Genomic DNA, 16,110 nt, shown 5'->3' on the forward strand with positions numbered 1-16,110 from the left:
TGGTTCTTCAAAGGCATCTGCAGTTTTATTAAAACAATTCATAAAATGCAGAAATTCAGATAAAGTGAGAGCAGAAAGAGATGGAGCTTCAGAGAGAGTTATTAGTTAGATATTAAAACACAACCAGAAACTTTGAAATAAATAATTAAAAACAGCAAATAATAAAAACTTATTTTCAATGCTTTTTCTGCATTAACCGCTCATTTCTGATATGTGTGACTTTACATCACCATCTATGATTATCTATTATCATGTGCTGTCATAATAAAAGTCCTGCTGTCATATATTCAAAAATAAAAGAATAAAGATTAAAAAAAAAACTACCAACGCAAAATAAAACAAACACATCAGAAACGGAACCTGAAGTTATTACACACGATGAAGTGTTAAGGTCGTCATGTGAAATAATAATTAGATAATACCCTCATGTGTCTAGCGCTAGAAGACTTTGGTCTTTAAGACAGTTCTGTACAACATACTTGTGTGAGTGTGTGTGTGTGTGTGTGTGTGAGGTAGCTACAGATACGCAAACAGTTTATTTACTAGCTGTTGCAGTAGATCTGATTGAACTGTCTGTGTGTTTGTGTGTGTGTGTGTTCAGAATGAACATAATCATGACTAACATACCGCTGAAGAAGACCCAGTAAGTGTGTGTGTGTGTTATGTGGCAGCGATGGTGGTTCCTCCTCTGAGCTGCAGCAGTGTGTGTGTGTGTGTGTTATCTGTGTGTGTGTTATGAGGCCGTGATGGTGGTTCCTCCTCCGAGCCGCAGCAGTGTGTGTGTGTGTGTGTGTTTGTGTTATCTGTGTGTGTGTTATGTGGCCGTGATGGTGGTTCCTCCTCCGAGCCGCAGCAGTATCTGCTGACAGTCCTGCAGGGATCTGCGGTCTCCCACTCGCTCCAGCGTGCGCTTGGCCTCGGCCAGCAGGCGAGCGCGGTGACCCGGTGGGGTCAGCAGGGGCAGAGGCAGGTGACGACACGCTAGCAGGATAGCATGAGCCCTCTCACGCTCGCCCGGAGCACAGACACCGTCTGCAGCGCAAACACAGCGTCAGCACAACATACTGAACACACAGCAGCAGCTGTAGAGTGTGTGTGTGTGTGTGTGCTAGAGAGAGAGAATGTGTGTGTGTGTGTGTGTTTACCTGTGCTGTAGTTGTGTGTTCGGTGTCGCAGCAGCTGGTGTGTGCGTGTGGGACTGGCTCCTGCCATCAGTCGGACTGTCGTCTCGTGCAGGAACAGCTAAAATCATACACAGACTGTAAACATGTGGAGGTCAAGTGCAGAGGTCAGCTGCAGGCCGGGGTCAAAGGTCACCTTGTGCTGGGCCTGTCTGTGGGCCTGTCCCAGCTTCCGCAGAGAGCTCAGGTCCCTCTGAAATCCAGCCAATTGGGATCCAGGGGCGGGGCCTGGCTCACCATTAGACCCACCTCCACGCTGCCATAGGCTGGTCCTCAGAGTCAGGAGGAGGTCACACACCAGAAGCTCCACCCCCTGAGAGAGTCAGAGAAGATGATTGGACAAAGAGAAACACCAGTGTGTGTGTGTGTGTGAGTGTGCAGGTGCAGTACAGGTGTGTACCTTGTGCAGCCAGGTGTTGTGTGTCTGACACACACTGATGTGCAGGTGAGCACTGGAGCGCTGGCAGTGACTGAGGCAGCTGACGACCCCCTCGCCCTTCTGTGGACACACACTCATCTGGACAGCCTTACACAGAGCCAGCACGGCCCTCGGCAGCGGGTGACTGACACACACACACACACACACACACACACACACACACACACACACACAGTTAGACTGGAGCATCACGGGCATGAACACACACTCTGACGGGTGAACACTCACTCCAGTGTGTGCAGTGCTCTGGGCATCCGCTCCGCCTCCGCCAGCAGTGACCTCACCGACGCATCATCACCCTGCAGCCAATGAACCACAGCCTTCAGCACCGACGCCCACCAGCGGCACACAGGGTCCCTGACTGCAGAGACGAGAGACAACACGTCAGCGTGTGAGGACGCATCAACACACACACAGAGGCAGTGACACACACCTGGTGTGGAGCTCTGATTGGCCAGCACAGGGAAGGGGGCGGTGGAGGGGGCGGAGTCTTCAGTACAGCTGTCCAGCAGCTGCAGGAACTCCAGAACACCAGTGAACTCCCTGCAGCAGACATGACAGGAACACACTTTTACAATTTAAGAATCAGAAGAACTGCGATCAGATTTATTTCATTCCACCTGCTGTTGTAGTTAGTTGTGGAACCTGAGTGTTTTTACCCATCGTGTGTTTATGTGAACAGGTGTGTGTGTTTTACCCAGCGTCCTCTGCTCGTTTGCTGCTCTGCGGCTCGATCAGTGTGTGCACGGCTCTCTCCAGGAGCTTCTCACAGAAGCAGCGGTGCAGCTGCGCGATGGGATCCGCTAGAGACACACACACACACACGTCAGTCCTGCGTCCGGACGCTCAGACGGCCATCCATCGGTCGCTCAGGCTTACCTTCATCTCTCTTAGATGTGAAGATCTGCTCGCTGCTCTCCGCCCTCACTGACCAATCACAGCTCAGGAAGAACTGGCGGCCCAGCGGCGTGAAGATCCAGCGCAGGCAGTCTGGGAGGAGCTTAGAGTCTGACTGACAGGCCAGAGCCTCGGCGCAGCTCAGCAGGTAACCCTGAGGCACAGACAGCAGGTGTGTGAGGAGCTGTGTGGTGTTTAGATCAGTGTGTGTGTGTGTGTGTGTGTGTGTGTGGTGCTCACGGGCAGACAGGTGAGGTGTTTCCCCAGCGCTGCTCTCAGACTGATGGCTGCTGTCACTAAGATCTGGATCTGCTGAGCGACCGGCATCTTCCCCTCCGCGCTCTTGCTCAGATTCACAGCGCTCAGAGACACACACACACCCCAGAGCGGCCGCTGATCCAGCTTACCTGAAACACACACACACACACTCATATCATAACACACACACACAGACCCACACACTCTCTCACACACACACAAACACACCTGTGAGCTGCAGCTGGTTGAGTTGGTGATACACCAGTGCTGCGTCGCGTGAGCTGGTCTGTGACTCCTCCCCCTCGTGTCTCCCTCCAACCAGACGCACCAGCCAGCCCAGGGGGGCGGGTTTCCGCAGGCAGTAGCGAATCAGGTTCCAGGAGAGCGAGCAGATGATGTCGAGGGTGGAGGAGGGCAGCACTCTGGACAAGACGGACAGACAGGTGTGGAGACTGACCGTGGCTGCGGCATAATCTCCCTGAGACACACACACACACACACAACACATCATCATCAACTCTACAGAGTGTGCTTGAGTGTGTGTGTGTGTGTGAGTTTACCCGGTACAGCTGCAGGTCGGCCTGTTTCTTGTGCCTCCAGAAGCGCACTGAGGTGGGTGAGTGAAGGGGCGTGACCGGCTCCCACAGGTACAGCACACGGACACACCCCCAGACCACGCCCACTCCGCTCAGGACCCACACCAGGAGCCACGGCAACACACACCACAGCCACGCCCCTGACAGATGGAGGGACACACGTGACATTAGCATCAGAGCAGGTCGCTCAGTCGTGTGATGACTGTGTGAGCGGGTCACGTGACTCACCGAAGCTCTGCGTCTGCGCGGGCAGAGAGAAGAGCGAGCGTGAGGACCCATGCGTGGCCGTCATCCCGGCGCTGTCCTCGGACCCCAGCAGAGACGGAAGAGGGTTGAGCGACACACAGAGGAAGGTGAGCGTGCAGAGCAGCAGACGCGAGCGGTCCAGCACTCCCACTGACGACGACAGGTCCGGCTCGCTCTTCACCTGAAACACACACACACACACACACACACACAGGCATGCGGATCAGATGGACACCCGCGCTCTGGTCTGAATATAAAGTGAGGGGGCGGAGTTTGTACTCCATTTTGAATATAAAGTGAGGGGGTGGAGTCTTTACCCTAATGTAAATATGAAGTGAGGGGGTGGAGTCTGTGCTCTGAGTTTAATATGATATGAGGGGGCGGAGTCTGTGCTCTGAGTTTAATATGATGTGAGGGGGCGGAGTCTGTGCTCTGAGTTTAATATGAAGTGAGGGGGGGGGGGGAGTCTGTGCTCTGAGTTTAATATGATGTGAGGGGGCGGAGTCTGTGCCCTGAGTTTAATATGAAGTGAGGGGGCGGAGTCTGTGCTCTGAGTTTAATATGGAGTGAGGGGGCGGAGTCTGTGTCTCTCACCATCTCGTGCTCCTGTAGGGGGCTGCACGGCTCCGAGTCGATGCAGAAGGGCGAGAGCTGAGGGGGGGAGCTGGAGCCCGAATCTGACGGAGGAGGAGAGATGAAGGCCATCTCTGGCTTCAGATCCACATCATCAGAGAGACACACAGACTCTATGAGAAGAGATGAGATGCACAAATGAGAATTCATTTTATACATTACTTATTAAACATTTATGAAATTAACATCGCAAAAGTAGGAATGTTAAATTAATCAGTCAAAAAAAGTAATTTTAAATCTTCATTACTACAGCTCTCATTACTCAGCATTTGATTTGATGAATATTAATTAAATTGTTCAGTCTTATACATTTGTTATCCATCATTTTTAATAATACATTTGTATTAAATCATTAACACGAATCCAATGTGAATCTTATAAGTATTAAAATTAAATTTATATAATTTGATGAATTTACATTTATAATGAAATTGGATTCTTTATAAAAGTAAATTTGAATTTCAGAAAAAGGAATTTGGAGGGGAAAAAATATGATTTCCTAGGGACTTACTATTGTTAAAATTGTAATAAATTACAATTAAATACAATTAAACAGTGAATTTAAGAAACAAACAAAGCTGAACTTGATGTGATGTGACTCTCACGGTTCTTGTGATTGGCCATCTTGAGCGTCAGGTTCTCCTGCCGGAGCTTGTGGTTCACCTGCTGCAGGTACTTGATGTAGTCGATGGCTTTACGCAGAATCCCAGACTTGTGCATCTGTCAATCACATCAAACAGACCGTCAGAGCGTCACCTGAGCTCCACGCGTCCCAGCATGCAGTGCGGCGCACTCACCTTGGCGTCGCTGCCCATCACGAGGTCGCGCAGCTCCAGGATCTTGTCGTTGATGGACGATCGGTAGCGTTTCTCGATGATGTTGTGTGTCGTCCGTTTCTCGCCCTCCTTCACGACTCCTCCCGTTCCAGCGGTAATGGCCACGCCCTGCTCCACGCCCAGCCTGGCCCCGCCCCTGTGTGGGCGGTGCCTGAGGAGAGCTGTTTGATTGGCAGCTTGTCTCTGCCTCCCATCACCATGGGAACGGTGGTCAGAATGTTGCTGCTCATCAATGTCTGTGAAAGAGAGTGAAGATATTCAGAACCATAAACAAAACCATATTCTGACATGAAAGGGATTTAGATGGATGGATAAAAATAGTAAAAAAAAAAAAAAAAAAAAAAAAAAAAATTATATATATATATATATATATATATATATATATATATATATATATATATATATGTGTGTGTGTGTGTGTTTTATTTTTTTATTAAAATGCATGAGTATGTTTGATTTTACACCAAATGATCAGAAAAATAAAATAAAAAGTTATTTTCTTACAAAGGTTTAAGATTTGTATAAATATACTAATGAGATATTAAATGAGATATTATATATATAAATATATATATATACTTTGATTTTAATATGTTTTAAATTAATATTCTTTAAATACAATAATAATAATAATAATATAATAATTTCTTATTTAACACCATATTAGCAGAAAAGGGTAATTTCATAGCAAATAGAGCAGAAATTAAAATGATCATAATGATTATAATTATAATTAAATTAAAATATATGCATCTCTAAAAATATGAAATTATTATTTATTAGAAAATCTAAACCTTTTACAGAATTTTTTAAATCATTGCAAGATAATCATTGAAACATTTAATGAAATTTAATAGTAAAATGTTAATTTAAAATATATATATTTTTTTTAAACATAAGTTACAAAAGCTGTTTTAAAAATAATCATAAAAACAAACCTCCTTGAGTAAAATTACATACCATTAATTAATAATATTTTAAATCTTTACTAATCTTTTACTAATTCTAAGTTTAACATTTGTCAGAAAATGACACATTTTTCCCACCTCTCCTGCATTAGTTAATGAAACTGCTCTGTGATAGTTCTGTCAGTGTGTGTGTGTGTGTGTGTGACGTACAGGCACCTGCAGCGAGGTGGTCTGGATGGGTGCCGTGAGCGTGGTGATACCCGGTGTGTTCTGCACGGTCGACAGCACCTGCGTCCCGTCCGGTTTGAGCGTGGTCAGAACCAGAGAGTCTGTCTTCAGGATCTGTGGCTGATGCAGCAGCACCTGTCAGCCAAACAGAGTGCAGCGTCACACATGACATCACACAGCACAGTAACAACAGTCTGCAGTGTGTGTGTGTGTGTGTGAAACGTACAGGCACCTGCTGTGATACAGTGTGTACCGGCGCAGTGGACAGTGTCTGGAAGGTCTGACCGGACGGAGTCAGCAGCCGCTGGTGCTGGATGGTCATCTGTTGGACCTGTGGTGATGTCATGATGCTCTGCATCTGCGGCTGGAGGACTGAGAGAGACACAGCTGTGTGAGCGAGTGTGTGTGTGTGTGTGTGTGTGTAGTGTGTGTGAGCGTGTGCGAGTCTCACCCTGGAAGCCGGCGCTGGGGTTCTGCTGGCAGATCACCTGGTTCTGGAAGAATCGGTGTGTCTGCGTGGGGGTCGGCGTGATCATCACCGTCTGCGGCTGTGCCAGCGTCTGCATGGGGAACGTCTGCGTCTGCACCTGCTGCTGCCAGCCAATCAGAGCACAGCGTGAGGAGTGACCGAGTCAAACCAAACACAGGCGACATCACAGAATCCAGGTGAAAAATGAGGTGTGGTCAGAGAGTGAGGGGGTGTGGTCAGAGAGTGAGAGGGTTTGGTCAGAGTGTAAGAGGGTGTGGTCAGAGAGTGAGAGGGTGTGGTCAGAGAGTGAGAGGGTGTGGTCAGAGAGTGAGGGGGTGTGGTCAGAGAGTGAGAGGGTTTGGTCAGAGAGTGAGAGGGTGTGGTCAGAGAGTGAGGGGGTGTGGTCAGAGAGTGAGGGGGTGTGGTCAGAGCGTGAGGGGGTGTGGTCAGAGTGTGAGGGGGTGTGGTCAGAGTGTGAGGGGGTGTGGTCAGAGTGTGAGGGGGTGTGGTCAGAGAGTGAGAGGGTGTGGTCAGAGAGTGAGAGGGTGCGGTCAGAGAGTGAGAGGGTGTGGTCAGAGTGAGAGGGTTTGGTCAGAGTGTGAGGGGGTGTGGTCAGAGAGTGAGAGGGTGTGGTCAGAGAGTGAGGGGGTGTGGTCAGAGAGTGAGGGGGTGTGGTCAGAGAGTGGGGGGTGTGGTCAGAGAGTGAGGGGGTGTGGTCAGAGAGTGGGGGGTGTGGTCAGAGAGTGAGGGGGTGTGGTCAGAGAGTGAGGGGGTGTGGTCAGAGAGTGAGGGGTGCGGTCAGAGAGTGAGGGGGTGTGGTCAGAGTGTAAGAAGGTGCAGTCAGAGAGTGAGGGGGTGTGGTCAGAGTGTAAGAAGGTGCAGTCAGAGAGTGAGGGGGTGTGGTCAGAGTGTAAGAGGGTGCAGTCAGAGAGTGAGGGGGTGTGGTCAGAGTGTAAGAGGGTGCAGTCAGAGAGTGAGGGGTGTGGTCAGAGTGTAAGAAGGTGCAGTCAGAGAGTGAGGGGGTGTGGTCAGAGAGTGAGGGGTGCGGTCAGATAGTGAGGGGGTGTGGTCAGAGTGTAAGAAGGTGCAGTCAGAGAGTGAGGGGGTGTGGTCAGTGTAAGAGGGTGCAGTCAGAGAGTGAGGGGTGTGGTCAGAGTGTAAGAAGGTGCAGTCAGAGAGTGAGGGGGTGTGGTCAGAGTGTAAGAGGGTGCAGTCAGAGAGTGAGGGGTGTGGTCAGAGTGTAAGAAGGTGCAGTCAGAGAGTGAGGGGGTGTGGTTAAGCTGACCTGTGTGATGGGCTGTGGTCGTGGCTGTAGCAGCGGCGGTGTGCGTGTCTGTGTTTGCGTCTGGCTGCTGGTCTGTATGGGCGTGTGTGGGGGCGTCAGTATGGTGCTGGGAGCAGTCTGTGGGAGGGGCTTCACAGGAGCCACGGCACCGCCCCCCATCTGATCCTCAAGGAGATCCGGGAAATCCACCTGATTACTGACGAACTGCAGCATCTCTGAATGACACACACAAACACACACAGATGTGAAGATTGATGTCTGAATATGAACGAGATTAATAACTCCTGGTCATTTTAATTAGAATTTTATATTATAATTTTTTTCAATTTCACAGAAATATGACACTTCAAATAAATTTGAAAAAATGCCATTACAAAAGTAAAAACAAATTTCCATCGCCTCATAATGGAAAGGCTAAGTTTTTATAAAGTGATTTTTTTTTAATAAAATGATTAGGTGCTCCTAAATTTTTGACGGAACAAGCACTCCTAAAAAGAACAGTAAGCGTACAGCGGTGCGTTTGTTGATGAGCAGATCCCGTCAGGGTCAATCAAACAAACTGACCTTCAAAGCAGCAGCAATCAGTGTTCATCACGTCACATCACAAACCACTGATAATCACACTCACGGACATCCAGTTTATCATTTCAGGACGCTGTATACATTTGAAAGGGGTTGGGCTTAGAAAAAGGTCAACCAAAGTCCGGCAGCAAATACTGACCCTGACCTTTGATAATGAGAAGAAGGTCAGAGCTGAGAGATAAAGACTGATAACACACACTTGTATCAGACAGCGGTGTGTCAGTTTCACTGGTTTATGGTGTTATTGCAGTAATAATAACTGATACAGTCACACCTGTGGCAGAAGAAACCGGTCTCTGCTCGCACCGGACAAAACCAACCAGTAATGCCACAACAGTGACCTATTTCAACAGCAGGAAACTACATCTAAACATGAATGAGATACGACTGAATAATGCAGATCAGTTTCAGACACTGATGAGCAGCTAATGCTCATTATGTAACGTGCTCTTCACTGTTGGAGATCCAGAATCACACTGCTGCAGATCAACACCAGACTCTCAGTCCTGCAGGATCTGAGCTGATGGAGCAGGAGAATCCCACATGACTCTAATCTATAAACCCATGCTGTGTTAGACATCATTAGACTAACTGTCTGTCTGTTGCTCTCATGTGTTGACAGAGAAGATCACTATGAGACACACAACGACTGACAACAACAACAATAATACTAAAAACCCCAATAACAACAACAGCCACACTAACAAGAACATCAACAACAGCACAAATAACACTACTCTCAGACTTGCACCAAAAACACTACCAAAAACACCAATAACAACAATAACAAACACCAGTAACACTACTAAAACACCAATAACAACAACACTCAGACTAACAGTAACAAACACCAGTAACACTACTAAAACACCAATAACAACAATAACAAACACCAGTAACACTACTAAAAACCCCAATAACAACAACAGCCACACTAACAAGAACATCAACAACAGCACAAATAACACTACTCTCAGACTTACACCAAAAACACTACCAAAAACACCAATAACAACAATAACAAACACCAGTAACACTACTAAAAACACCAATAACAACAACACTCAGACTAACAGTAACAAACACGAGTAACACTACTAAAAACACCAATAACAAACACCAATAACACTACTAAAAACACCAATAACAACAACACTCAGACTAACAGTAACAAACACCAGTAACACTACTAAAAACACCAATAACAACAATAACAAACACCAATAACACTACTAAAACACCAATAACAACAATAACAAACACCAGTAACACTACTAAAAACACCAATAACAACAACACTCAGACTAACAGTAACAAACACCAGTAACACTACTAAAAACACCAATAACAACAATAACAAACACCAGCAACACTACTAAAACACCAATAACAACAATAACAAACACCAATAACACTACTAAAACACCAATAACAACAATAACAAACACCAATAACACTACTAAAACACCAATAACAACAATAACAAACACCAATAACACTACTAAAACACCAATAACAACAATAACAAACACCAGTAACACTACTAAAACACCAATAACAACAATAACAGACACCAGCAACACTACTAAAACACTAAGAACAACAACACTCAGACTAACAATAACAAACACCAATAGCAAACACCAATAACACTACTTAAAAAAAACAAAACAATAAAACAACCACCAATAACACGCTAACAACAATTCCACTAAATAGCACTAATAACAACAATACAGACACATTAATAACAACAAAAAGCAACAGTGATGTTCAAACTGACACATATATGATAATTAATACCGGTGATGAATCACTTACTAGGGGACACAAGTGTGTCATCATGACATCAGTCCACACTAAACCTACTCTAGTTTCTCTAACTATAACTAAACTATATAAGCTGAAGCTGGCTGAATGTATTATGAGTAAATATCCATAATAAATAACAATGTGTTATGAGTTTATAAGGCTTGTTTCTACAGACAGCTGATCTGATCGATCACGCTCATTGATCTGCAGGATCAGCGCATCGGTGTTGTTTATTTGTTCATGAGCATCCTCCTCCTCCTCCTCCTCCTCCTCATCTTCCGCGCTCACCGTCGATGTCTCCCAGCGTGAACTCGCCCAGCTCGGACAGGCTCGGGTCCATGGTCTCCATGAACTCGGCGGGGTCCATCCTCGCGCTGCTCGCCTCTCGGGATCACGGACTCGGATCGCTCGGTTCCGGTGACTCTCGATCGCTCGCTTACCGACTGAACGGAGCCATCTTGTACTCTGGCTTTGACGTCATTCGCAAGCAGCGTTCGCTCCTCTGATTGGCTCTGGCTCGGCGACGGCATTCGGAATATCAGGCGCTGTTGACCAATCAGAGCGCTCGCTTGAGCGTGGCCTGATTGTACGTCGATGAGCAGAGGCGCTTTGCTCTTTTGCATTTGAGTAAACCCCGCCCAGGCCTCCGAGTAAACCCCGCCCAGGCCGCTCCGAGTGAATGGACACTGCTAATGAATATTTAATGAGCAGGCGGTGAGCGGTCAGATGAATATGTAAATATGACTGAAGAAGAGCGTCGTTGTTGTTGAAGTAACATCATCATCATCATAATCATCATTAGTCAACATTTGAAGCTGTCCTAAGACAAGAACGGGTATTATTTTAGGTTTTGATCCACTTCAAATGTTGACTGCTGTTTAAAGTATACTCCTGCCAAGTTTGTATTGTTATGCTGTCAAACTGACTTTTTTTTGTAGTAAGTTGTCAGATTAGGATAAACTATGACACACAACTAGTTCCTATTTTAAATATGCTATTCCCTGCATGCTTTTATTTCCTTAACCTTAACCTTAACCTTTTGACAACTAATCATTAAACATAATGTCAATTTGATAACCTACCATGCAAAAAATAAAAGTCCTTCAACAGGACGTGAATGACATTTAGAAGATCTTTTTTTTATTGTTATATTAGTAATGGATTACCTATTTTAAAAGAATGTATACTATAGCTTAGCTTCTGTTGTTTTCTGTGTTATAATGCATAATAACCCTAATAAACATAGTCCTTTCAAAACTGCTTTGTAGACTTATGTGTCAGGAAATATAAAATGTGTTTATCTTGAAAATACATAAAAATATCTCTAAACGAAATATGTAAAAAACATGATTGGCTTAATAAAATACAGCTAAGGGGGAAAAGCAGATGATTCCTGAGTTTCTGACAGTAAAATAAACTATTTTTATTACTTAACATATAATAATATATATGAATGTGAATATAAATGTATAACTTGAAATGTTTTTTTTTTTAAATGTTTAATCATTTAAGCTAAACTGCTATTGTAACGGTATTCTCTATTACATGTGAAATATAACTGTAATATTATGTAATAATGAAAAAAAAATAATTACTTTGTGTTTCCTTTGTAGTTAAATAACTAATGTAAATCTCACAATATTGTCACATTAAACATACTTATGACTTTGGTTGATGAAATAATAGCAAATATGAGACTGAGGTGCTGTGTCATAAATCAAAACAAGTCTGGAATAATTCATATGTGTTTATTTTTGTTCAACAGCTTCAGAAAACAGTCCAAACTCATTCATCACACACACGTCAGGATCCATTTAAACACACAGCAATACTGAGCAGGTCAGTTTAAAGAGCACGTTTGTTCAGTAAACAGCATGTTCAACTGTAAATGAGCTTCGTAACTGAATACGACTGCGCAGGTTTCTATTAACAAGTAAAAACTGGTAAAAAATTCAAAACACATTAAATAAACTTTCTTTAATAAATGTTTAGTAATCCACTCACTGCAGTAAAAACTTCTCACTGTGCTCGTAACGCAATGCAGCGCAGACGTAAACATCAGTGAGCAAACGCTGTGTCTGCATCGCTCACTTGTTCCAGTGGAGCTGCATTCAGTGTAGCTGTTTCCTGTAGTGGACCGAACTTTCTTTTTCACCACTCGGATCACCAGTCCTCCGGCCAGCGTGATTCCTGTCGCCGCTCTTCCGATCTCGCTGACGGTGCTCAGGATGCGCAAGGTTGTTCCCACGCTGGCGTTACCCACAGCCACCACCGCATTTGATGCAACCGTTTCACCAGCAGTTATTGCTCCTCCCTGTAGCACCGCCCCCAACGCTGACCCCCCCCATAGCGCCACCCACTCCTGCAGCCACGCCCACCACTGCAGCGCCGACCACGCCCACCTGCCGCATAGCTTCCAGCGCAGCTTCTCTTGTTCCCGCAGCCTCTGTTCCTGCTAGCGCTCCCACCGATCCTCCCAAAATGCTGCCTGTCGCCACTCCCAGAGCCATCGCGCTGTTACTGGTTGCCGCCGCTACTATTGCGCTTCCTGCCACCGATCCGCTGCCCATCGTGGAGGCTCCCAACGCAATTGACAAAGGAGCTGCCGCTCCGAAAACAGCTCCTACTGCCATCCCTGTGGCTCCCGCCGCGACTAGCACTTTCACACGCTCCAGAACTTTCCCTGAGAGCGCGACTTCACTTCGTACATGACTGAGTGCTGATCGCAGGGCTTGGTGCCTGCTGTGACCGCGCCGCCGCTGCTCATCACGTATTGCCCGATCAGCGTGAAGGAACACGCTGTTGGTGTAACAAGCTCCGCCCATGCTATCCACCATCGTTAGCAGCGTGTTTACTTGCGTGCGATTTTCCGGCGCTCAGATCTTCAGTCGCTCCGGAGCTGATTCGGGTAAACTCTCAATCCCATCGTCGTCCAGCTCATTTCCGCGTGTGAATACAACCACCGTGTGGTGAAGCGCCTCTTCGCTGAACATTCACAGCACTTGCGCGACAGCCTGATCTACGTCTGCCATGTATCGTCCGAGCGGGATCACCAGCAGGAAGGCGTGTGGCCCGGGAGTCATGAGCGCAATGCATTTCGCAATTTCATCGTGAAAGCTAGTCTTGTCAAGTCGGGTGTCTCCTAATCCTGCCATGTCTATGATGAGGATGTTCTTTGTCATCTCACAGGACTCTTCATACATGCGGCCGCATTCGCACACGTGTGTCACCGAAACGGTCCTCAGTGCGGACAGGAACGGACATCGTCCTAGGATGGTGTTTCCTGTCGCGCTCTTGCCTGAGCCAGTGCAGCCAATCAGAACAAGTCTCAGCTCCGATCTGTCGTGCTCTTCCTCCTCCTCAGATCCAAATGTCTCTTCTCCACTCCACTGATCTAGAATCAGAACCAGAGCTCACTTCATCATTATCTTTATTTGAACATGTCGAAGAATGTAATAAACCTATCTTGGGTCTTTCAAACAATAAAAAAAAAAAAATCTTTTAAAAAATTTATATTTTTTTTATGTTGCACTTTAAAGGAACTGAACTAATGAAATACATAATACAACACACACACACACACACACACACACATAAATACTTGTCTTAACAGAAAATAAGGATTAAAAAAATTATTAAAAGAAGTTAAAATGCCTAAATAATTATAAAAAAGTTCATCAATACATTTTTTTATTGATTATATTTTATAAATTATTTATTTACAAAGAAATGTATACCATGCACTACATTCAATCTGGTTTGTGCCTTTTAAGATTTACAATAAAATAAAACTATTATTTTAGGAAAATATATTATTATTATTATTATTATTATTATTATATTATTATTATTCTCACCTTGAATATGCTGTTACCTTGACCGATAACAAGCTGCACGTTCATAATCTTATCACAAAACAGATAATAAATGTCATTTGATAACACTCATAATAAACAGAATCAGACAACATGCCAAAAATAAAATATGGGGCTTAAAATGATTATTCATATATTATTATATAGAAATAATATTGGACTTTTTTTTTATTTTTTTACAGAAATGTTTGCTATATACAATCATATAAATTGGCTTTTATGTATAATATAAAGGACAAACATACATTAAGTTTTTTATTTTATTTAAATGTCTTGTAAAATAAATAGTTTTAAAAAACAAATACAAATATATATGTGTGTATATTTATTAGGGGTGACTTATGTATAATGTATTATACATTAAACTCTGTATAATGACATGGGTATGACACAGGTATTACAAGGAGAGGGTGACTTATGAGGACATAACCCATGTCCCCATTTTTCAAAACACTTATAAATCATACAGAATGAGTTTTTTTGAGAAAGTAAAAATGCACAAAGTTTCCTGTGAGGGTTAGGGTTAGGTGTAGGGTTGGTGTAGGGCCATAGAATATACAGTTTCTACAGAATAAAAACCATTACACCTATGGGATGAACACACTTTACACAAAATCTGTGTGTGTGTGTGTGTGTGTGTGTGTGTGTGTGTGTGTGTGTGTTTGTGTGTGTGTGAGCAAATTAACAGACGTATGTTTATCCCCACTCCAGAGAATGAACAAATGAAATGCATTCTTTACCAGTCACAATGGTGACAAGAACAAAAAAAAAAAAAAAAATCACTGAAAGTCTGGGGTTCCGCTTCATAAACGAGCCAAACCAATCAGGCCCTGCCATTTTCTTCTAATTTTCTTCTCTGGCTTATGACAAAGTCTCCTCCTGCTCCCTGGCGAAGACCTGGTGAGGACTGTAGTATCCTACACGAGGAAGGTCCCTCAATCCCTGGTCTTTCAGTTCTTTATATTTCTGCCAATATCTGTTCAATGTTACATGGCAGATTCCGTGGGATTTTGCCACTGCCCTAACAGACTTTCCTTTCCAAACTTTCTCTACTGCTCTTTTTAAAAGACTAGCATCGACTCCAATATCTGTTTTTCCCAACCAAGTTCTAGGCATTCTGTAGTATTGTTAAAATCACAAAAATGTTCTTGGTTGTATGTAAGGGGATGGTTGTAACACTTTCAAAACACGTGTTACAACCTACCCCTTCACTGTCACCCATTGTTTAGCAAGCTGTATTAGCAAGGTGCTTTGAAATTGAAATTCTCTTTACTAGAGAAACTACAGTTTGACCTGATATAACTCATACAACATTATCTACAACGGTAGAAGTACTAAACAAAAAAATATTATTTTATTTTTATTTTTTTTTACTTTCTAACCTCAGAATTAGATTTTCTGATGTAGCTTCAGGAGAGATAGCAACACAGACTGGAAAACCTCCATGTGGGATTGTAAAGGAAGCCTGATGAAACTGAAATTGTCACATGACTCCTATCTTGTCCCTGATCCATGGAATTGGTAGTGTTACAACTCTCCCCGTGTTACAACCATCCCCGGTCTCCCTACACTTTGATGTGATGTGTCGTTCATTTAAGAGCTGAAACAGATGAATGATGTTTGAGAATACAGACGAGACGCAAGCTCTCTTAATCATCATGTTTAAACTAATCTTTAGCCCTATATCGTTCTTCGTGATTAAGTAAAAAAAAAAAAAACTAATGTTTTTTTTTACTAATGGTGTTTTCACAACTGTTATACAGCACAGCTCTGCATGACAAAGGTCATTATCATATTCACATTTTGAAGGAAACACTATAATTGTTACTTTATAGTTTGTTAACTACAGTGACTCTTCTCTGTAT

The 16,110-nt window shown here is 44.3% G+C and overlaps 1 pseudogene; it reads right to left on the reverse strand.

The window, feature by feature from the left end:
• Positions 1 to 10,869, reverse strand: LOC113067360 (sterol regulatory element-binding protein 2-like; annotated as a pseudogene).
• Between the last annotated feature and the right edge of the window lie 5,241 nt (positions 10,870 to 16,110).

Source organism: Carassius auratus, linkage group LG28B (genome assembly GCF_003368295.1).
Source record: "Carassius auratus strain Wakin linkage group LG28B, ASM336829v1, whole genome shotgun sequence".
NCBI lineage: Eukaryota > Metazoa > Chordata > Actinopteri > Cypriniformes > Cyprinidae > Carassius > Carassius auratus.